The sequence below is a fragment of the Megalops cyprinoides genome, chromosome 22, assembly GCF_013368585.1.
Source record: "Megalops cyprinoides isolate fMegCyp1 chromosome 22, fMegCyp1.pri, whole genome shotgun sequence".
In the NCBI taxonomy this organism is placed as follows: Eukaryota; Metazoa; Chordata; class Actinopteri; order Elopiformes; family Megalopidae; genus Megalops; species Megalops cyprinoides.
In genome coordinates, this window is record NC_050604.1 from 23,151,693 (window position 1) to 23,176,373 (window position 24,681).

General features: G+C 39.2%; 1 long non-coding RNA gene across 1 annotated transcript; it reads left to right on the forward strand.

Annotated features, from left to right (window-relative positions):
* Positions 1–22,987: 22,987 nt before the first annotated feature.
* On the forward strand, positions 22,988–23,896 carry LOC118769407. Its single transcript, XR_005004494.1, has 4 exons — positions 22,988–23,038; positions 23,221–23,288; positions 23,436–23,489; positions 23,816–23,896. It is a non-coding gene; the product is annotated as an uncharacterized LOC118769407 (long non-coding RNA).
* The last annotated feature ends 785 nt before the right edge of the window (positions 23,897–24,681 follow it).

Genomic DNA, 24,681 nt, shown 5'->3' on the forward strand with positions numbered 1-24,681 from the left:
AATGTGAATGTGACCATTACACTGCTTAAACTGGACTTCACAAGTTGCCAACACCTATATCTGAAAATGAGCAAATAAGACAATTTGATGAGGTTCACGATTGTCCTTGTTTCATTTTTTTTTTAACTGCAAACGAGGTAAATGGACAGTGCAACTGACATATAGTATTTGCTTGCCCTACATCAGCACACCACTTTGCCTCATTGGATAGGAAGTCCAGGCCAGCATTCAGCCCCCACCCATGGCCATACCTCCAACTGTCTATGAGTGGATTTATACAGTGAACTGATGGATAGAAATATTTACAATCTTGTTTTTGCTCCTATTCAACTCTTTCTCAGGTTATCTTTACCTCTTTTTTCCCAGAGAACAAATAGATAAAAATGGGGTGGCAGCATAACATAGTGGTAAGGACCAGTAACCATAACCAAAAGGTTGCCGGTTTGATTCCTGCAGGGGCACTGCTGTTGTACCTTAGGGCAAGGTACTTAACCCAGAATTGCCTCAATAAATGTCCAGCTGTATAAATGGGTAACATGTAAATATTGTAACCTATTTGAGTCGCTCTGGGTAAGAATGTTTGCTAAATGCCAGTAATGTAATATAAATATAACAAACATATTTTGACTGACAAAAAATAGCAAAACAATACCAGTGAGGTAAACAAGCAATTCAGGGTGCGTTTTATACGTTAACACATCCTTCCAGACATTAACTTAAATAGCACCGTATTTGCTCATTTTCAGGAAGAAACCAAACGATGTTGGGTCATCAGCAGATCTATAATTAAAAAGGGAGGCGAGAAAAACTGCGTTTCTGACTTCATGGACCACAGAGTGCGGTGACTATAATAACATGGTACCTCAGACTCATGTGAGTGCAATTTGCCCTGAGCACAGCTGACAGCATTCCTAGTTCAGACAATACAACCTCAGACAATGCAAACACTACACCGCATTTCATAGGCTGTGGCACTGAAACCCAGTGATGCATACGTTGACTTGTACGATCATGTGATATATTGCAAGACAAAATATAAAGTCATGAAGCCAGTGCTACAAAAAAAAAGAAATTATAATCCTTTTTACAGCCTCCTATGAAATGGGATTTCCTGGGTAAACCAAAGCTATGGTCAATTAAAAAACAAAACAAAATAAAACAAACAAAAAAAGATCATTGGTGCTATTTAGAAATGAACACTGCCATATGTAGGCCTACATAATACTTATGTAGTTTTCCATGGTGAGAACTGAGTAAGGAAAACTAGTAAATCAGCCTCCACCTAATTTTATTTACTTTTTGGTGGACATTTTCCTCTGCTCAATGGGTTTCTCAAGCTGGCGAAAAGCAGATACCTGCACTTCAGTAAGTACATCCATAATCTCACAATGTACCACCTCTGACAAATCTAAACAATAATAGCTGGGACGTTAAAAGCTGATATAGGTATATTAACTCTGAGAGGAAAATAAAAAAAAAAGAAAACCATGTAAAAATTATACAATGTAAGGCACAGTACCGTCATAGACCAGCACAGCTTCTTCAGAGAGAGCTTTGATTGGATTTGTTGAGCAGGAAAACATGCTGTCATTGCTTCCTGTTTTCCTGTATCCACAGTGTCTTAGAAGGTCGTCTGCGTAAGGCTATAAACAACCTTACTAAACCTGATGAGGCCTGCTTAAATTGTGTGGTTAATGGAATTCTTTTGTCCTGGGATTAGAATCATGGGATGGAGGGTTCTGGTCACCAAATATGACATCACACAAAGCTGGTTTCTGTAATTCCTGGTTGCTCCTGCCATTGTAATGCAGCATATCTTTGTTTAAATTTGGTAACACCTGCACTTGATGAGAAATACATGACAAATGGCGAATTGTATTTGCATTCCTCCTGCTCATTGGATAGTGGTCATCAGTAAAATTTCCAAAACTCCTATAAAAGGTGAATTTGCAGCCTCAAGCTTTGTGTTCCTGGGTTTTGCGAGAACTGAACTCTCTGTGCCAACAAAACTAAAAAGAAGGTAATGCCAGCATTCTATGTTACGTATTTGTCAGTATGCAGATATATACCATGCATGCATGCTTTATTGCACAGATATGTTTTTGGACTGAGCCAAAAAAACTATATTTCTGTAGTTTATTCAAGAGCATTGCTATACTACTTAAACAGTGCAGTAAAGTTCTCTTTACTCTCAGTCTCTATGCCCTGGCTGCATTTTGTAAAGACAAGCTGCTAATTCCATTTTTGTTTTATGTTTTTTTTTTCCTCATTCAATCAGTCTGCAGAAATGAAATTCCTTGCACTTGCAGTCTTCTTAGCCATTCTTTTCCACGTGAGTAACTTTGCATAATCTGTTTAACGTAATTGATTCTGAGCTCATGGTAAATCCATTTAAAAATGCTCATTTATATTCTGTTTCCGTTTAGGTCAACTCAGCCAAGGTAAGAGCATTTTATTCACAAATACTATCATTTTAAACTTTGTCCATCACTCAAAGTACCCAACTCAGACTGGACTCTTAAAGGTGTAACAACTGCTTGGTTATATACTGATGTGAAGATATAGAACTGTAGATGGGATCAGTTACATGTGAACCATGTTATTAAATGATCCACTTCCCTCAGAAGCTGAGACTGATCACAGGCCTGAATGGAGGTTTGGTGACCGGACTGAACCCAGGCCTGGTGGTGGGCGGAGTCCAGCCAATCGGTGGAGGTTTGGGTGTGATTGGACAGCCCCAATTTAGTCAGGTCAGTGTGGAACATGAGTTTGTTGTCATATTTCAGCTCATTAACCTACAGACAGATCCAGTCATTATATTGATACATTATGTGGATTCATTATGTCTGGATACCTTAGGAAAAGGTATTTGGGTTATGGATACATTATGGACACATATTTTACATCAAGTGCGGCACACAATCGCTGTCTATGTTCCTACTAGAGGAATAAATGTAGCAAATGTGTCACAGGCTCAACAGGTGGCATTTAACCCTTGAGAGCGTTGTCCCTATAGACCCAACTCGCAAAAGAAGTTACTCGCAAAAGAGTCAATGCACTGAATGCAGACACATTCCTAAGCCTACCTACACAGCCAAAGTGACAGAAACAATGCTCTCCGTGCTGTGTACCATAGATATAATGGACTTTATAGAAATGCTTTCTACCTCTGAGCAGGTGGTTCCAGGTGTTCCCACCTACCTGATGCCTGGTGCAGCAGCGCCCTTTGGGGTCCCCTTCGTCCCGAACATGGGGGTGCCCCAGCAGTTCCCGGGACAGGGCGGACTGGCCGCTAATGGGGTACGGCCTCATCTCAGAGAACCGTAGTGGTGTTGTGCTCAGAATGCTCGTCTATGCTAATTCTCCTTTCTTATTTTGGTCCAGACAAAAACACAAACGTAACTGTGACCATGTTTTCATAACTCACCCAATGTTTCATTCATTTCAATGAACAGCACTGTGTAAAGGGAGCTAGCGATGCAACACTTTATTATATAATTAATTCCAATTTTATGACAAACTTTGGAAAAGACCCTCAACATACATGAGATACAGTACATGTAATGTATAATTAATGTAATGCAATTGTGTAATGTGTAACTGTTCATTTATATATGTTAATCATTCTCAGCAAGCATGTCTGGTTTCTCCATAAAAGATAAAAGGAGGAGTGACTCACCATGATCATCTGATTGACAGGCAGATAAGGCACAATAACTGACTGTATTCATCTCATTGGCAGGCAATGCCTTTCTACGCTGGTGTCCCCCAGCAGAGTGCCTTTGGAGGCCAGCTGGGCATGAATCCACCACAACAGCAGGTGACGTTCAGCTTTACCATGTTTCCTGCAATTTGCAGCTGATCTGACCTGTCTGTCGAGACCCTGTCTGCACAGATCAACGCATCTCCTCCAGACAGAGTTTTAAGATGTCATCGCTGTTTTTCTTTCAATTGCAATTGGAATTAAAAACTGATTCCAACTCGGAATTCACGCCCCATGACCACCGCATACAATAGCTCTGATTGGCCGCTGATGAATGTAAAACGTGACGTTCTTTCGAATCAGGGAGCACCGGGGGATGCTGGGAACGGAATGCAGCAGCAGGGAGCGGGGCAGCCGGGGACTGCGAGGAGATTTAAGGTAGAGCGTGTTTATGGGGCTGGTTCAATCAAAGCGCAAAACACTACAAGCTTAACAGTCAGTAAATCATCTACTTAAACAGTTTCATTTTCTAAGCTGAAATAAGTTGTTCAAATGTGTAAGTACTTAAAATGTGTAACTTGTGAAAAAAAGACAAAAGTCACAATTTTGCACTGTTTGAATTGGCCATTCTGTACCAAGTGTCTCCAATGGTTCAAAAGAAGCTTTCCGGGGCAAGCTCTCTACAATGATAGCTATGTGTCAGGTCATACTCTGTGCTAGGCAGATTCATCCGCCTCACTTTCTAGAGAAACACGTCTCTGCCTCTGGCTGACTTTGCTTCAGGAGGTGCGCCATTGAAACGCCGCCCAGGTTAACTCTGATTGGACAGATCCGAATGTCCATCACGTTGCTCTACTTTACCCTTACTGAGATCACAGACTAACAGCATTGTCCCTTTACCCCCCCCAGCGCTCATATTTCAAGAAGGTCTGCAGAGAGAGGCTCACTACTGACCCCCAGGTGTGTGTCCACTATTGTGTGTCAGATCTGCATGTTACGAGATATGAATCTGATCAAATCAATTTATTTTGAAGGTGGAACAGCACTGAAATTCTGATCATGTTCTTTTCCAGGTTCCAACACAAATAACATCAACTCCCACTGCTGCTGAAGACAATCCTACCCCTAATACTGCTTAAACAAAAGCAACTCAACCTCTCACTGAAGGGGTTAGAAGGTAATTATTAGACCTGATGAGATAATTACCCTTGTCTGGAAATAATTTAGTGGGTAAAGTAACAATTGATGAAATTAACTGGAAACATTATATGTGGTGAAGTCTACCTTCAACTGATTTTGTAACACATTTCCCATCTTCCTATCTAACAAACCTGCTGAGCAAACGTATGTGTCATATATGTTTTAGTATTTGTGAAACAATAGAAATTGTACCGGAACTGTGGCAAGTAAGCATTGCTTGCATCAGAGACTATGCTGATTAGTGGCTGTATAAACGCGTCAAAGGTGACGATATTTTCATATGTTATGTTTGTTGTTTCCTTCTCCAACAGGAAATAGCCATGGAAGGACCTGTCAGTCAAAGACCAAGCGACTCCAGGGTGCTAAAGAGATAAAAATGATCTGTTGATGATAATCAGCTTGCAATGACTGTATAAAGCCTGCTGTGGAATTAGGACATTGTAGTGTATGCATTTTTATTTTAGTTTGATGCTTTGATTTTGATCATCCTGTAATCGATACATGTGATTCGATTCATCGATTCATACATCGATGAAGTGTGTGTGACCAACATTAAATAAACATTCTATCATAAAGTGGTTTGTGTTGTGGTGTATTATCTGCAAAAATGTTTGAGAATGAAACTATGCTAACACTACTGGATATCCACTTCAGAAGGGGGTTATAAACATAATTATATGCATGATTTCCACGTTTATTGATTACTGAGATGGAAATGATTTGTGCAAATTATGCAACCAGGAAAAGTTATTACCCTATGAATGCTATGTATCATTTATATCCAATTTCTTTCAGCGTCAGCTGAGAGCTCCATTTTTTCTATTGCTTTCTGTCTGTGGAAAACAAGACGTGTAGGGCAGGGAATGGGCTGCACCCAGAATGATAACCATTTAGGACTGAGAAATTTGTAAAGACACCAACCCCCCCCAAATCCTTCCACAAGAGGGTCAGGATCCTTACTGAACACAGTGGGCTTTTGACTCCTCACAATAAAAGTACTTCCTAAAGTGTCCCCCAACCTCATTGGCACACTGGATGTGCTTAGACCAGAAGCAAGAGTGTTCTCTTCTGGTCCACAAACACTAACTGCAACAGCGGCCTGGTTTTCCCAGGAGGCCAAACCAAGCCCCGTGCACTGTGGCTTCAATTGTCTCAGTGTTAGAACATCAACACTGACCTATTTATGTGTATGTATAGCACAGAGTATTAGATATTGAGACTTATGCTACAATTACAGGGTGTAGAGAAGCTGGCTTCTCTCATAAATGAGCCAAAAACAAAAGGTTAAAAACCAATAACTTATTTTAAAACCAAACAACAAAACAGAGGAAACCAGCAGGGGCAAAGTGAGCCTTTGCTCCCCAGCCACACCTGCATTTAATCACCTTTCATTTAATCAGGTGTGACTCGTTAGGCTGGCTCCCCAAACAAACTGCCAACAGGTGAACACAGCTGAAAATGAGTGACACAATTAACAACTGACATTCCGTCCTGAGAGAGAGGTGGTGAAGGCTCTCCTTCCCTCAGGAATGGTAATTTCAACATCTGTGGGATTATGTGCTTCTGCATCTTAGTTTAGGAAGCCACAGACCTTCAGCTGTGAATTAAGCATAGCTCGCTAAACTAGGTCTCATCTGCAGTTAGATAAAGCTGAGTGAAACAAAACAATGTTATCTTGAATTTATCACTGTGTATTTGATATTTGATGGTGTCAGAACAGTGTCCACTTTCCTGTTAGATGGGCAAGAGCTCGACAACACTACTAATTCGTCAGTGAGATTTGTATATATAAAGGACAGAGAATCAAAAACAAGACTAAATGTATGGGTACACAAATTTGGGATGAATTTCTCATTGATGGAAATTCATATTTGTGTCTCATATGCCTAATTGTTGCATGGTTTTGTTTGCATTATTGCCTTAAATGTTATGTAGTCTGATTGTCTAAAAACATTTTTACACTGTGAAAGGGTGAATGTACAAGTGTTTCGTATTGCAAGTCTAGTTTGAACGTAAACTATGGAAATATACCTCCATCTAGTGGCAAAACTGAATATATACAACATGTTAAAATCTAGTAGAAGTCAGTGACAGAAGAACCTTATGAATTGAACCAACACTGTTGAATCAATACCTTATTATAATTCAGACACACTCAAATGATGAAGGCAGTGGTACTATTGATGAGTCTGATTATTAGGAACATTGCCATTCCTGTAAGTACAATGTGTTCAAATGCGCATTTCTGTTTTCACAAATATCACAGTGTTGTAACATCACACTAGAGTGAGAGTCCCGCATAATTAGCTCACACAATTCCTGCTTTTCGAAGATCAATCACCCAAACATGAGACGACTCGCAAGCAACAGTAATGACGTATGTATACCCGAATCCCTATATCACACACATTATTTGTTCTGATCCTGTTTGTTCTTTTTATACAACTTAATTAATCATATGAAAATCAATACTAGATTGAATGCATTTACAATGTAAAATAATTAAATAAATAATTTAATAACTGGGTTTTCTGGCCATGTCATGCTTCCACAAGCTTCCTCATCTTATTAATAGTTTAATAGTTATTAAATATCACTAAATATCACTGTGCTGACACCCTCTGGTCTGGGAGTGTTGTTAGCTTGGTCTGACACTGTTGTTCATTCAGCTTGAATGGATCCACTTATGTTCCATTGTGCTGGAAGTTGCTCTCGAAACAGCAGCTGCTAAATTAATGTAATGTAATGTAATGCAATATTGAGATAGCTGTGTGGCTGTTTGTGTGGGGGGGTCATTAGTTTACTGTATATTGATTCTGATTGGACAGCTAGAACCTTATATAGTCACTCCCTACTTTCAGATTGGTCATTACTGTACTGTGCATTGGCTCTGATTGGATGTTTTTTCTCCCTCTTGTAGGAGATGTCCACTCAGCCGGAAGAGGCCGGGTCCTTTCCCTTGACAGGGTTGGATGGGGTCCCTAACACAGTCACTCCTCTAAATTCAGGTCCCCTCGAAGCATAAAAGGACAAGCTCGCTCAAGAGGACTTTCAGTGCTTTTAAACCTGACACGCATTCAGTTACCCATTATTGAAGTTGGGTTTTAGTAGCAGACCAGCAGAGTTACTCTATTAAAGACATTTTACATTGTGACAGTACATTAGGTACAGTCATTAATCATGCTTCCTCATGGCCAATTTTCTTCTTCTATATCAGAAATATGGAGCTTTTGCTTTAAATTGTTACATTTCTCAATTCCTGTCACAGCTGTCTGATGAAAATTAAAGAATCATTTTAGTTGTGAAGAAATGTATTTGGTATATGTAGGTACATGGAATTAATGTTTTATTTGTAGAGGTATAGTTGCTAAAACATCATCAGTTTTCCCTCTTAAAGCTGATTTAAAGATGAAGATGATTTTAACAGAGGACATGTGTTCTTCATTCTGTATACTGAGACATGATCAAAGCATAATGTCTCTAACACACAGCAACAGGCCCAGAAACATGTACTGCACTGTATACAGTGTAGTCATCTTGCACAACAATAATTATCTCTTTCATTGAAGGGAGAGGTTACACTGGAATCTGGGGAGTGGCCATTTTGTAGGCTCTCTGTTGCACTTGTCAGACTTGCAGACAGTTGGCTAACCAGATAAGTGATAGTATAATTTTAAGTTCCTGTAAAATTCACATTTGAACTAATGCACAAAATGCATATTAAATCAGAAAGTCTAAATTATCACTGGCTGAAGGGACATCACGTGGCAATACAGCACAATGGCATTTTGAGATAGTGACTGCATTATCGAGCTAAGCTAAGAGCAGGCAGATGTCTTTGCACCATATGTCCGCATGCAACTTTGTTCTGTGAGACTTGCTTTATATGAGAGAGACATAAAGCACCTTGGGAACTTTTATCTTTGGAGAACATTATCTTTGGAGAAATACATAAATGCATTAAAATGTCCCCATTATGTCCCCAAATGTCCGGTTATGACTTAAAATGTCTGAACTGCGTGTGTACGGGGATTTAACATATTTGTGAGACGATTTTCTGCACGAGACACTTTGATAACACACATTAGTCGGGTAAATGATTACTTTGTGCATGTGAGCATTCAGTGTTCTTTGGCTGCTTTTCAAATCCTGACTCTTTAGATCAGTCTAGCACATGTAAACACCCCTGGGTCCCAGTTGAAGTCAATGTGGTGATGAGATACAAGAATGTACTAGTTACACCTATCACACGTTTCATTGTACATTTTAATACATCTGTGCGTGCACACACACACACACACACACACACACACACACACACACAGACATAGAGTGTATATGAGTGGTTGCGTAGTTGCAGGATAGTTGATAGGATACAAAGGCACTCAGAATTTCCCTGTAATATTTTTAAAATGTGTTTTCACAAGTTGCAGTGCACATATTAAGACACCTGCACACACCACACATCACTACACACACACATACACACACACACACACACGCACACACACACACACACGCACACACACACACACACACACACACACACACACACACACACACACACACACAGCAACTGGCTGCATAGCTGCACGATAGTTGATAGGATACAAAGCCACTCATAATTTCCCTGTAATATTCCTTTCTTTCAGATGCCTTTATATTATAGTTGTAATATGAGTTTTCTGCCATTGTGTTCCGGCCAGATGTAGCCCCCTTGGACAGGGGCGCTATTTCAGACTGGTGCTGACTTTTGAAAATGTGGATCACACGCATAGTAATTATCCCTTTCTGTTGGGTCATTTCCTCATTCATCCTGAGTCCTCTGTCTGGACTCACTTTGAGTGATGTCAGTGCTGTCCCATCGAAATTCCCATGTCTGACAAATCGAAAGCTCTCACCTAAGATTATGGTCTTCCCATTGGAGTAATCCTGTAGTTACATCCATACGTGATTTTGGGTAGCTAGTGGCTCTCAAACATCTGGTCTGACTCACGCGTGTTGGCCATTAAACGTCTTTTGAGAAAGCCAGACCCAGACTGATGGTTTCCGCAACCACTGCAGTAACGTGGCCAGAATGCTGTCAGCTGGACACATCACAGAATGTGATGAGTCATTAAATTTATCACCACACATTCAACACAATCTGGGACAGGAAAGGAGTTTTTTAAATGCATAGTTTAAATGACTCTATATTACAATACATTATTGGCATTTAGCAGATGCTCTTATCCAGAGTGACTTACAGTTTTTTTAGATGTAATTTTTTTTTGTATAGCTGGATATTTTCTGAGGCAATTCTGGGTTTAGTACCTTGCCTAAGGTACAGCAGCAGTGCCCCTGCAGGGAATTGAACCAGAAACCTTTTGATTATAAGCCCTGCTCCTTACCACGATGCTACACTTCCACCCTTACCACTATGCTACACTCCTGTGCCATGACCGAAGCTTATATTTAAAAGGCTGAACCAAAAATGGAAAAAGGTGAGATGTTGTGAAAGATTCTGCTTTCTTATCTTATTAAATAACAACAGAATCTGATACAGTCTTCGTAAGCATTACAAGAAGTGTCCAGGTGTGAGACAGGATGTAAAAGCTCTTGTATAATGATGTGGTTGCCGTGTCGTCCGTGTAACCGTCTGCGTCTTTCAGACCTGAGGGCTGATGTCAGGCAGGTGCGGTGTGTCATGCTGACCTGAGTCTGTCTGAGAGCTGATTGGCCGAGGGTGGCGACAGTGAAAGTTTAAAAAGCAGAGGAGGAGAGGGAGACGACACGAGTCCTGGAACGAGAGGGAGAAAGTCACCTGGAAGAACTGTGGCAACTACCTGCTGAAAAGGTAATACCTTTGCATCTGCTGGTGCCTGAAGTCTGGCTTCTGCTTCAGCACTGCAATATCTAACTGTGTATGTTTGGTTCTTTCAGTTTGCTTCAAGTGTATTTCAATATTTCAGACATTTTGTGTATTTATTTACTTGTGTGAATGTGAGCTTACTTGTGTGAAGTGTGTGTATGTGCAAACCTTTTCGAAATGCTAAGATTCATATTCATTCAAATGCTTATTGTCTTCTGTTCATATGACACACAGTGTTGCAGTTAGGCATTCAACAGATAGAGGGCGCTCAAGCAAAGTCAGTGAGAAGTAGGCAAACAGGTTATAACATAATGTATTCTTTTTTTTTCTTGTTTATAGAAATCATGAAGCTGCATACTGTAATTGCAATTGTCTTCTTTCTGAATGCTTGTTCTGCAATTCCGGTAAGAAGCGCTGTTTTCCTCAACAACACTACAAAAATAAGATTAAAACTTACACAAAATAAACTAATGTAAAACTGTTTCCTTTCAGATATTACAGCAGTTTGGAATTCTTGCAAGTAACAGCAATGAGGTACAAATTCATTGAAAGAAAATGTAGTTTTGCAGTCTTTCAAAGCGAAGTTTTTTTTTTTTTTTAATGAAGTTACCCTTCATTAGGCAAATTACAGTATATTAATGTTTCCCCAGTCACTGACTATTGGTCATCATGAGTATGCCAGACCATCAAAGTAATCATTTGTTACAGAAATACCTTTATTCATGCAATTTACTGCAATGCATCTTGGCTTTAGCTGTTGTCATTTTGCCATTTGTAACATTTTGTAATTTTTTGTAATTCTTTTGCAGCTCTTGCGTCTTAATGGGCTGACCTTCCCAGGTGTTGCACAGGTACAGTACTAATATACAAGCACAGATACAGTACCAACAGATAAGCACAGGTATGATACCAACAGACAAGAGCAGGTACAGTACCAACAGAGAAATATTCTTTTAGTATAAGGGCTATTTTTTAACTGCAACCTAAAGGAGAAAAAACTCACTTAACAAGTGATGCAGTCTGATTATTCCAATATTCATTTTACAGATTCTCTTATCCAGAAAGATTTACAGATTTACATAACATCTTTCATAGAGCTGGATATTTTCTGAAGTAAAAGATTAAAAGCTATTTACTGAAAAGGGAACGGTAAAAGGTGTTTATTGAGGTTGAAGGTTAAGTGACTTGCACAAAGGTACAGCAACAGCGATCCACCAGGAAATCAAACCCTTAGATTACAAGTGCCACTTCTCACCGCTGCACACACTCAGACATTATTTAAGTATAAATACCATGGAAATGAAACAATGAGAGCATGCTTCATCATGGTAACTGTTTTCCTGCTACAGGCTACATCGTTCCTCCCTCCCTACGTGATCCAGCAAGGCGCGGACATCGGTCTGCCCCCCCAGATGGTGCCCTTCAACCCGCAGGTGGCAGGCCCCTTCCCACCCGTAGTGGTACCCGCTGGGGGTAACCCCCTGCCCCCCGTGCTGTTCCCCCCTGGCCAGCAGGAGCAGCCCCAAGGCCCCCAAGGTCCTCAGGGCCCCTCTGACCCCAGCACCATGCAGCACCCACAGACCCCCAGCCAGGTACGGCATCTACATCAACAGCTGTCTTCACTTCCTGTGTAATCTGCATTGCAAGGAAATGCCCATTATAATTCACACATCCAGCCTGTCTGTTTTTACTGACTGTTTCACTTCCTGTGTAATCTGCATTTGAGGAAATGCCCATCACCATTTGCACATTTAGCCTTCTTTTTTTTTTTTAGTTTTTTTTTTTTTCCCTGGATTTAGACAAATGTCCAAGATCACAGAAACATCCAGCCATTACAGAACTTGGAAGAGCCACAACAGTGTTTCTCTTTTTGTAAAATGTGTTTACATACTGTTAAATAGCACATTATGTTTAAACTCAGGTATGCACCACTTTATTCTGCCTTTTTATGTTTTTAGATGATTCCACAGTACTACCCCTCTTTTCCGTTCCCCCAGCGACCTGGCGCACAGGTACTGTTAACTCAGCCAACACAGAGGAGATTAAACGTAAATTTCTGGGAATGCAAAAGATGAAAATCTACAGCCGCAAATACACTGTGCTTTTTCAGCACTGTCATTCTTGTCTAAACAAAGACACTTAACACACTTAGCGTTCACTGATGTGCTGTTTCTGTCCACAGAGATACCCTTACTACTTCTCCTACGGGTACCCCCAGCGCAATCCCACCATGGTCCAACAGCCAACACAGGGTGCCACCCAGATGAACCTGGAGCAGACCACCCAGACTCCTCAGCTCCCCCTGCAGGTAAGACCTTGTTACTGCATCATGGCCAGCTCTGTCTGAGCGCCACCCTGGCTTCAGTAATGAATTCAGAATGGAGTACTTGCTCAGTTACTCTGAGTTAACTGTGCATGACTTTAAGATCGAATCTTGCCTGATCATTTGCATTCTAAAGCAAAAATGCCTAAAAACAAATAACATAAATAACATAAATCAAGACTGGATACCACTGCATGTATGTAAGAATTAAAAAAAAAAAAAATCTTTTGACAAAAGCGTCATAGCACCCTTTCTGTGTTGTCTTATTTTGAGCAGGTATCCCAGACCCAGATGCGAAGTGAGGCAGTAAGTGACCTTTATTTATTGTTTTATTTTATATTTATTATTTTATATATAACAATATGCATGTTATATTTTCACTCCATTTATATATTTTTACTGGGCAAAGCTAAATCAGTGTTACTCTGTTTCAAAAGGTCCATGTATCTTCTGGAAAAGGAACAGATCCCTGGACGTCCACCGCTCCCCCTGACCAGCATGGAGACACCCCTAACAACGGCGTAGAGGAGGTAACAACCGACCAATCACAGCAGTGTTAAAGAAACTACGCATGATTCTGCTGTCCTAACAGCTGACCACTGGGCTTCCTCTATAAAAATTGCTTATAATGTAACAATGGTAAGAAATCTTAAAGTGGTAAACGTGTTCTTATGTTTTCAACTCACATTACAATCAGACTATAATTAATACATTTGATATATCTGTGACACCAGTGAAACGGTGCCCTTACAGCCTTTAAATACCTTGTGGAATTTGTTGTATATGTGTCTGTGTTCTTTAAGTATTTTTATCCGAGGGATTTGATATTGCCATAATACTGCTATAAATGTATAGGGATTGATGTTTGAAAACCAAGAAAAAGTAATATTTTCTTTGTAAATATTTCACAGAGTCACCCCAGCTTCTCATTCCTGTTTGAGCCATAAAGTCTTCAAATGTGAGGCATAAGTTGCAGGTAATTAGCTTTTGTTTTCTCCGGTGTCATTGCATGCTGACAGTGCTATGCTTTCATAAAGGCTGCTGCCTACAAAGCCCTAGTCATATACTGTGAAGCTAGTTTGTTTAAAATAGATGCCAATGAATGGATTATTTAATATTTAATGTTACGCATACACAAATGACTGAAATATGATTGAAACTGTGAAATCCCTTGACTGATTGTCCAGTACTGGTAACACCCTGCAGTTTAATCCCAATCTTTGGAAAAAAGGGCATAAATAAAAGGAATTTAAGCCAGGCAGAGTGTTAAGATTTTTTTTTCATTTTAAAATGCTAATTAATGAGCCTAATGCACAGTCTTAACAGTGCATATGTAAAATGTAACATATATAAATTTATGTGATGTTTGCTTTTTCAGGAAGAAGTGGACATCACTAACTCTCCCCTTCACCTCCTTCCTTCTCACCTCCTACTCAGAAATAATGTTTTTATTGGATGTGTTTTATGGTAAAAGCTAATTGTTCAATATGTTCATTTTTGAAGAATGACTACTGTATTCAAAAGTGTTAAAATGTGGCTTGATAAAGTCTCCTTGCATATTACTTGTGACATGATAATCACTGCATATTACTTATTACTGTCTGCCAAATGAGAAGTCAAACCTATACAAAATAAAATTGAATTTTACCACAATTATTGGTGTGATTTTCTTGCTTTGAATAAATTGTTTGCTCCTTTCTCACCATGTGTCTTTATAGTCAAAGGAGATCCAAGGGTACATTTTACAGTGACCTTTTCCTAAACAAACATGAATTTATGGCTCAGAAAGAAGGAATAATGATAAAGAAAAAAAACAAAAAATAAACAAGCAGGCAGATATGTTTGAACATGGGGTTTAATTTAAATCTATCCCCAATGCTTCAAATACACTCCAACACAAGCTGAGCAACACTAAACTATCAGTCTACAGTATACATGCAAATACAAATCTAGCATCTACCATGTGACACGTCTAACTACATTCTTTCAAATAGCATGCGTCCAAATGTCCTCCAATCAGTTCACTATGCACTCTGTAAAAAGACACAGAAGACAAAATCACGAAAATATTAGCCAATGGCAGTTTATGATCAATCACTTGCAGGAGAAAGAGCACATTAAAAAATTAATCACATTAAAAATAAAGAAAAGCAAACTCTAGTAACTAAAAAATAAGAAGATACATATGTCACACTGTGTGACCTGCACATGTTCAGAGCTCAGCATTATGGGTAAAGCATGTTGTGGTTATGCAGAATCTGATACTGGTGAGAAATATCTTACCGGAATCTCCTCCTCATTCCACTCTCCCTCCGGGTCCGCCTGGTAAATGCAAGTTTTCAAACACGTGTGAATGTGCAGTATTGAATGATCATATTTAGAGGTGCAAACAACATTAAATAGCAATGATAATAGCTGACAGACAGCGATGTTGTATCAATACTAAATATATCACCAATAGACACATTTGGAACATTGAGTTATACCAAAAATATTATTTACCAATCGGCATGTTTAATTGCACAAAGTCAACTAGCATGTGAAATGGAGCCTTCAAGATATAAGCCATTAATTAGGTAGACTTCATGTCCTATGCAGTGATTACAAATTTTGTTAAACAGAAATAACATGCCAATTGTCATGAATGTTGTTAATATATTTATGTGGTCCTGTTAGTTATTGAGACCCTGAACTAATATACTACAGTGGTGCACAGTGCACAATTTCAACTCTATTCCTCCGTGTGTTTGTGGGAGGGGGGCACAGGAAAGGGCTGTGTTCATGTGAATATTTCAGTTGACTTTTGCTGTTGCTCCAAATTTACCTTCAGGAATCCTGGAAGCTTTTGGTAGAAAAGGTTCAAAGGAAAAAGGAATGATTAAAAAACATTTAGTAAGAATTACATTTGCTGTCACCATGCATTGAAAACTCAGATGCATTTGTAATAAATACCAAATACCTCTAACTGCTTTAAACTAGAACTACTATCAAACTCCTGTCAATTCATTTATTTTACAAGGCCCCAAATAAAGACAGAATAAGTATTAATTAATCCTACTAAAATAAATTATTATGCTATTAAATGAATAAAGGGTTGTTTGCAAGTCAGTCTGTTCAAGACTAAAGTATCTCCCTGTATCCTGAGCAGTCTATCCGCCCTTCAGATTTGGTTGAAATGATACATGAATTTAATAATCTACTTACCAACTGTGTTATCCCATATTCAAATGAAACATTGGGCTGCAAATTAAATACAAGGAGAAACAGAAAATAAAATAAAATGATCATCAGTTGCAAATAAAATCTCTTTAATGAATGGTATGTTTTACCAATGAAATGAAAGTGAATGTATATCAAACAAAAACCTATGTTAATTTACCGTAGCTGTTGGGTTGTAGCTGAGCTTCAAATAAGGCTAATAGTGAAGAAAAAAGGAACATTATGAAACAGTACCTCCTACTGTACATGTATTTGACATTCAGCTGAAAGTGTTGTTTAAAGAAGATACTTGATATGTAAAGTCTGAGAGTACCAAAATGATTAAAAGGATGCATTTCTTACCTGAAATCCATAACCATAACCATATCCATATCCATAGCCATACTATAAAAAGGGGAAAAGAGAAGAGAGATAAAATATGGGATGTGAAGGGAAACATCATAAAGATTAGATGTCTTAGAATGCTTTGAAATTCAAATGAAAAAATACCAAGTCCTGTGGTGGTCTCTGTCCAGGCTGTAAAACATATAAGAAATACATAGAGTTACATCTATCTGTCTATTCTCTAGTGACAAATAGACAGACAGACAGACAGATAGATAGATAGATAGATAGATAGATAGTATTTACATCTGTCTATCTATCTATCTATCTATCTAGATGATATAGCATTAGGGGATGTTTAATCAGCAGCCAACAATAGAAGAAAGAGGGAATTACCCTTCCTGGAAACCCTCGTCGCCCACCCTAAAAACAAAGCAGTCACATTAATTCTAAGAATAATTCAAGTCATGTTTTTAATTCCTTAATATTTTAATTTTCTACACTGTTTTTTAATATAGTTACATGAAAACATATGTAACAAGTAGAGAAATGTTCAACTGATGTTCAAATGGATAATCTCTGCTCACCTTTGGCAAGAGAAAGATATTGTCTCCCTGTAGGAAAAAAGTCATTGATTCAGCTCATGCAGCTTGCAAAACACATTTTAATTGTACAATTTTAATGACATAAATGTTTTTGTTCATTTTGTTGAACACATTTTACTGCAATTGGGTAAAATTTGATGCAAATTAAGTAAGAAATGTGAAATTAAATGGGAAGATAAATAATATACTTCACCTCCTTCAAGGAGAGACCGCTAGCATTCTGGGGAAGCAAATTAAACATTTATTTCAGTGGGTGCATACATATTTTAAATATTTTAATAAACCTGTATGTTGAACATTTTGCTATTGGTTATGAGATTTCCCCTCACCTGGATTGTAATATTGTCAGCCTACAAAAAAAAAGACGGAAAATAAATACTGGTAGATGTAAAATGACCACTTTTACAAGTATTAAATGTAATGTAAATTTATTTTATTTATCTTAGACACAAAATTGATGGCAAAATTTTACCGTAAAGATAGGGGTGAACTCTCTGTGCGCCTATAAGAGATATCAGAGATGTAAATTCAAAAGACTATTAATTCATAAGGAGAGTCTCAGCATTGTTCTTACACTTTACTTCACACTGACAGCTTCCCTGATGACTGCTCTCAGGGTACTGAGGTGACGGACATGTACAACGTGGTATATTAGCACAGTCCAAGAATGAGTTAAAAACTTACCACCTCGTCGGGGCTTAGGGGCCTCCCGCCGAAGGGAGTCTCCTCAGAAGGTTCTCTCCCACCTGGTCCAAAAGGTCCCTTGGGGGGCTAGTGCAATAAAAGACAGTAGTGTTGTCCTTTTATATCTCAGACAGTGGCTCTATCTCATTGAGCCTGTATTAGAAGTAATGGGATTCACATAAAAATATATGGAAAATTTAGTTTGTGTTTTCCTTTCTTTGCTGGCTCAGATGCAAAATGAGTACACTATCACTACTAATCATCAGTAATTTGTAACCAGCAAACAAAAATCATTTGTATTGTTATCGTACCATTTCATCAGTACCCGAGCCACAAAAAATATGGATAAATACTGTAAACGGATTGGCAGGATTAAAGTTTCTGCTCATGGTTGGTAACACTATTAATCATCAGTGATTTATAACCAGCAAACTCAGACAGTTTGTATTGATATAGTGCCATTTACTTTGCCATAAAAGACTTGCAGAGCCACAAAAAATATGACTAAATGCTGTAAAGTGATTGGCGTTTCTGTTCTGTTTTTTGAAGTGCCAGACACACAGTGATCACTCTGAGTCATTAGTGTCTGTTGTTTCTTTCTGGATCTTACCCTGGAGGCGGGGTCCCTCCCGTTTGGTCTCTCGAATCTGCCCCCACCTTGCGGCCTTTGGGGTCTGCCCCCCCCGGGCCGCCTACCCCCTGGTCCCGCCCGGGGAGGCCTGCGGTTGCGGTCGAAGCCAGGCCTCTCCGCCCCCCCATCGAACCCTTGACCCTGCTGTAGTGGAAGTAATAGAGAGTCTCACTCCGTACCTGTAGATTTTAAGGCCAGACAGGCAGGCCTCCACCTCTTGCTTTCCATCAGTCTTTACCAAGCAGATCTAGGTCCAGCTTCCAAGATTTCAGAAAAGCCAGACATTACGTTACAGTCTTTCAGCAGATGCTCTTATCCAGAGTGACTTCCAGCACAAAAGAACAGAAGCGTATCCATCATCTAAGTTGAATGAGCAACAGTGTCAGACCAGGCTAACAACACTCTGAGACCAGTGAGCTGGAAACCTCCCGGACTACGGTGCTCTAAGACTCTAATTGCATATCCTTAGCCTCTTACAATGTGCAGAATCAGAGAGCACGTTTGTACTGTTGTACTGTATAATTGCATCTGAAATGTTTTGGCCTCCTACTTCACTGGAAAAAAAATTCAATATAATATCATACCCATGTAGGCTGTCTGTCATTTTCCGTTCCCCAACCAAAGTCGGTGCCAGATCCAGACGGGAGGCCCTGTGGGGGCGGCCTGAAAGCAGGGGGGAAAGGTCTTTCCTGCTGCGATGGCTGCCTGGGACCAGACTGGATAAAAGAGACGATGATTTCAACAGGTGTCATCACACGTAACTCTGTTCTACAATCCTGACCATGGATCAGAATTTACTTTTGGTTGTAATGTAAAAGGGGGCAGCAGTGTAGCATAATGGTAAGGCGCAGGGATTGTAACTGAAAGGTTGCTGGTTCAAATCCCCACTGGGCCATTACAGCTGTACCCTTAGGCTCGGTTTTTAACCCAGAATTGCCCAAGTAAATATCCAGCTGTATAAATGGATAATATAATAATGGAATATAAAATAATGAGGCTGATTGTTATCTTACCCCTCTGGGTACTCTGTCACCCCTCTCGTTTTGCCCAGGATTGGCCGTTGGATCCTCAAACCCGGCGTCTGGGCCGGACGCCCCCGTGTCCCCACCAGTTGGCCTGATGCCCGGTCTCCCTGGTTTACATGGGGGCCTTTGCTCGGGCTTTAACAGATATTACAGATATGGGTAGCAGTGTAGCATAGTGGTAAGGAGCTGATTCAATTCCTCAATGGGGCACTGCTGTTGTACCCTTGGCCACAGTACTTAACCCAGAATTGCCTCAGTAAATATCCAGCTATATAAATGGATAACATGGAAGAATTGTAAACTATGTAAGTCATCTGCTAAATGACAATAATGTAATATTATTGATGTCCATTGCTATAACATTTCTTCAGTGATGGAAAGTACTGGCTACTGAGGTGTACAGAACCAGTCAAAAAAACACTTACTTTTTCTTTATTTTTACTTTATTTTATTTTCCACATTATGATAGCAAAGGCATCAAAACTATGAAATTACACAAATGGAATTATGCAATGACCACAAAAATGTGTCAAAAGGTCTTCTATTTAAGATTCTTCAAAGTAGGCAAAAATACATTTTTTTTAATTGAAAAAAATATTTGGAAAGAAATTCATACATTGGCATCAATTTCACTATTTATATTTGTCTAAGAAACAAATTTCACGCATTTAAGCAAAAGTCTTTTGATCAAAATGTCTTTGAATGCATGTTTCCCATTATCTTAATCAGGTGAGTCCATACTTTTGACCAATATATATATATTGCATTTCAGCAGAGTCATCTTACCCACATGGGCTGTTCATCATCCATTCCCCACCCAGAGCTCATGGGAAAGTCATCGAACCCGGGAGTCGGCCACCCCTCTCCCATTCCCCCAGGAAATTCCTCTCCCTCCCAGGTGGGCCAGTCATCCCAGCCAGGGCCAGGGTTGTCCTGCTGCCAGGGGTCTCTGCTACCGGGCTTGGGTGGGGGAATAATTACAGTTAAATTGCCAAAAAAGACAAAAATAACTGACAAAACTGCATACATAGCAAACATTTCAGGCAATCTGAGTGAACATTTAATGTTATATTGCTGCCAGGACATCCAGCAGAATTAGCACTCATTGTACTGAAGTACATTTAGGCTTCCTCCCAGTTAAGGAGGGTGATTTCTCTGCAGTCACAGGATGCTCCTCGTCACCGTACCCTCACTGGAGGTCTGTCTCTGCCAGGCTCATATCGGGGTGGTCCGTAAGGGGGGAACGCTGGCCTGTCTTGCTGCCATGGCCTTCTTGGATCAGGCTGGAAAAGAAGGAGCATGGATTCAACACACAACCTTTCTTTCCAGCCTTCACGCATTTAAGATTTTAGGCTGTCTGGGCATTGGAAACATGAAAACAGGATATTATTTAGAACAAGTAAGTCTATTAAAACCCATTTAATTTCATTGTTTCATATGTATGTACGTGCAGTGTTGATGAAAAGTACACAAATGCTCTGTCAAACTCACACGAGCTGACACTCCTAATAAAAGCAAAGCCAGAACTAGGATCTTCATTGTTGGGTCTTGTTCCTGGAAGAGACGGTTCCATTATTGCAGAGATTCACAGACGACCCCTCCCAGAATATCGTCGTGATCACACTCGCTGAACATATTTTCAAAAAATGTGAATGTATCCAAGGTGTAAAAAAGCAATTCTAAAAATGAAATGCCCAGTCTTAATTCTATTTGGAATTGACACCATGGTAGTTTCAGGCTATTATCAATGTATTCCTTACAATAACTTCATAATGATTTTTTTTTTTTAACTGAGAACCACAATACACTGAATAATGACCCTGAGAAATCAAACTATTTTACTGTGCGTTTCCCAAAAAGACAAAGATGTTCTAAGAATGCGCTTGTGTTATGTGCTCTTACCCTGGCTACCTTGCCTGTAGCTCTGGACTGGTACGGACTATTGCTCTTTTATAATACAGCCTATATCTTGAGCAATTCCTACACAGTTTCATCAAACATAACCTGACCCGCCACTCAAGCTTTAACATGTGCAATAGACTAATTAGCATTGTTGTTTTGTCTTAAAACAAGTTCTTAATTGCCCAGTTGTCTCACATTGTAAAGGTAATTAGCCTTTTGGGTGGTTTTGGGTTGTATTTGCAATACTACAAAGGATCACAGAACACTGTTGAAACAGTGTTTGATTGTGTTCCAGAATGCTTGATCAATTCCATCCATGTACTGTTTTTGGAAGAACTACTGATCTATGAATCATCCGCACACAGTGATCAAAAACACTTGGACAGAATCACTCCTTTTACTAAAGCTATTGAAATGAATTAATGTGTATGAATTATTAGTATGAATTAATCAGTACGCTTGTAGGGATCAGTTTGGGCCCACTCATAACATGCACAATAATCCTATAATATTTGTCATTTTCATTTTTGAAACCAAAAAAAAAAAAAAAAACAGTAAATAGATAAATAATTTCAGCACGTTGGTCACTTCTACAGCAGGATACATATGATTACAGCAGTGTGATCTCTATTGCAATACTGTAACTTCAGCGGTGTGATCTCCTCTGCAAACTGTGATTCATCATAAGTCTGAAATGGTGTGGGAGGAAGGGCCATTTTGAAAGTGAGTAATAGAGTAAAGCCAATTAATGTTGGGATAAGTAAGGAAGATTTGGTATTGCACATGGATTAAGGTGAAGCAAGAACTCATGTGGCTTGGAAACTGTCCTTGAGGTCAATTCAGTATTCTGTCTGGCTTTTTGCATATTGAAACATGTGATATAACAAGTAAATATTACACATATAAATAACTATCATAATAACACAAAAACACACAGAACACCCAGCAGTGAAGAAAAAACATATTATATCTAGTTATACAATAAAAACCCGAGAACTGTCTAAAAGCTGCTCAGCGGATAAAATTCTACTTTCAGCATAGCTCATCAGTATTTTGAGTTTCATATCCACAAAAGGCGCCAGAAAGCCACACATCATACAGTGGATTTAAGCAAAAAAAGCGAGGCAGCAATAATAACCCATAAAAGGTTTTCATTGACTTTCACTGACTTTTCTGTTTTATTTCAGTTTGAAGAAATGCACATTTAATTCAACATTCCACATTTCTATCATTGCAGATGATGACTCTTACAAGCAGAATGGACAACACAGGGAATCTTGCCAGGGGATGTGAACAAATCCACGTGTGACACAATTGTTTGAACTGCTAATGGTTCGAGATTAATGTTGTCATTGACTGGTGATACCGCTGCAATTAAATATTTCAACATGTTCATTTTTATGGGGAAAAGTATCCACAGTAATGATAACGCTAATAACAAACACGCTGCATGACGCGAATGTGACATCATCGCCCTTTCGTAAGAGCTGCATATTAAAAGATCCTCCAGCGGGTCTCAGGTACTCTCAAACGCATTAAACTTTTAACGACACTCCTGTTGGAACAGAAAGGTAAGCCTGAATTTACCATTCATGCCTTTGAACATCCCTCTTTGTAACATCATTTTTACTTTTCAGAAAGCGTATTAATTGCACCTACACCAGAGTATGTAAATATCATTGTAATGAAGACATTAAAAGATAGACAAAGACCTACCTGATATTTTGATGGTGCTTTTAATTTTTGCTTGTAGTCACCAGATTAAAGATGAAGACTGTCATCTTTCTGATGTGTCTCATTGGACTGAGCCTGGCTGTGCCAGTAAGTTTCCCTTTTATTTGTGAACTATGGCAAACACAATTACAAAATCATTGATGTATATGAGTGAAGAGTCATGCCATGGGTACCAGCTCAGAAACCTTCAGCCTTTGGTCTGATTGATGTGTGTGTGTTTGTTTCTTTGTGCAGGCTGACATTGATCTGACTCATCTGGCCCACGCGTCAAATTCCAACTCCAATGAGGTATGTACCTGCTTTGTTCAGATTAGCAGGCATATTAATTAAGAAACGCAGAAGATGGTTCTGTTTGCAAATAAAATTTAAAATATTAAGAAGCTCATTGTATTTGCATACAAAAAGTTCATACATTTGAAATGAATACGATGTTACATTACCATTAATGAAGCCATACTATTTCACTAAACTATGGTATGTGTATGCTTTTTCTTTTGAAGCTTTTTCTCATGACAGAAGGCGCTTTAATCATCATTTTTGCAGGAGCATTATTTTGCTCCTCCCCAACCTATGAAGCTGATGTGATCTTGATCTATCTTGTCTCTATTCCACAGAATTTCATGGAAAATGGCATGAATGGCATTCTCCAGTTTCTTCTCAGCCTTCTCAATGCCCCCGGCCACACCCCCGCCCCCACCCCTGCCACACCCGCCCCCTAACCTGGTGAGTAGCCCCTCATTCAGCATGGTGTGTTTCCCAAAACTGTGATTCCCACTACGTTCTGTGCTGTGCGGAGCACACAAAATAACGCTTGTTATAACACTGTTATGTGCATTGGGGCGATCGTTTTTTTTTTTCTTTTTGAATAACAGTCCTGTATTCCCCATTTCTTACTTGATTATGTCTTTAATGTGAGTATAATTCAGAAACACTGAGTTTCCTTGAATTAGTGGGAAAAGTGTAGATAATTTTTTTTGTATTTGCTATTTTGCATTGGCTAAGTTGGCACAAAAAAAGATCACGCAGCTCTTTGTTTTGCAGGATGGATGGCAACCCTTCTCCGTTTGTGTACCAGTCAAGAATTTCAACAGCATGACCTGAACTGATTGCTTCAATACAGTTAATACTGTCCTATTACTTTAAACAAATCAAAGAAAGAAAATACCACAACTGTCTCTTTTCTTGCAATACCTGCGTTAATGCTTCAGAGATGATTTTACTCCCGTTCAAATGACGCTGGATGCTGAATGACCTTCTGATGGGCAAAATAAACCATTTCACCAATGCAATCTGTGCTTCTCTTGTCTCCTGTCACCTGTGCATGTGAAGAGTAGAATGCATAAAAATTACCATGAATTAAACAAGTTTAGTTTAGGCCAAAACTGTAACTCAGCTATTCTATGTGTGTTTTTAATTTAATATTTTTGGTGTTAGAAACAACGGTTCTCTATCCACGACACCCTCAGCCTCAACCTTGGAA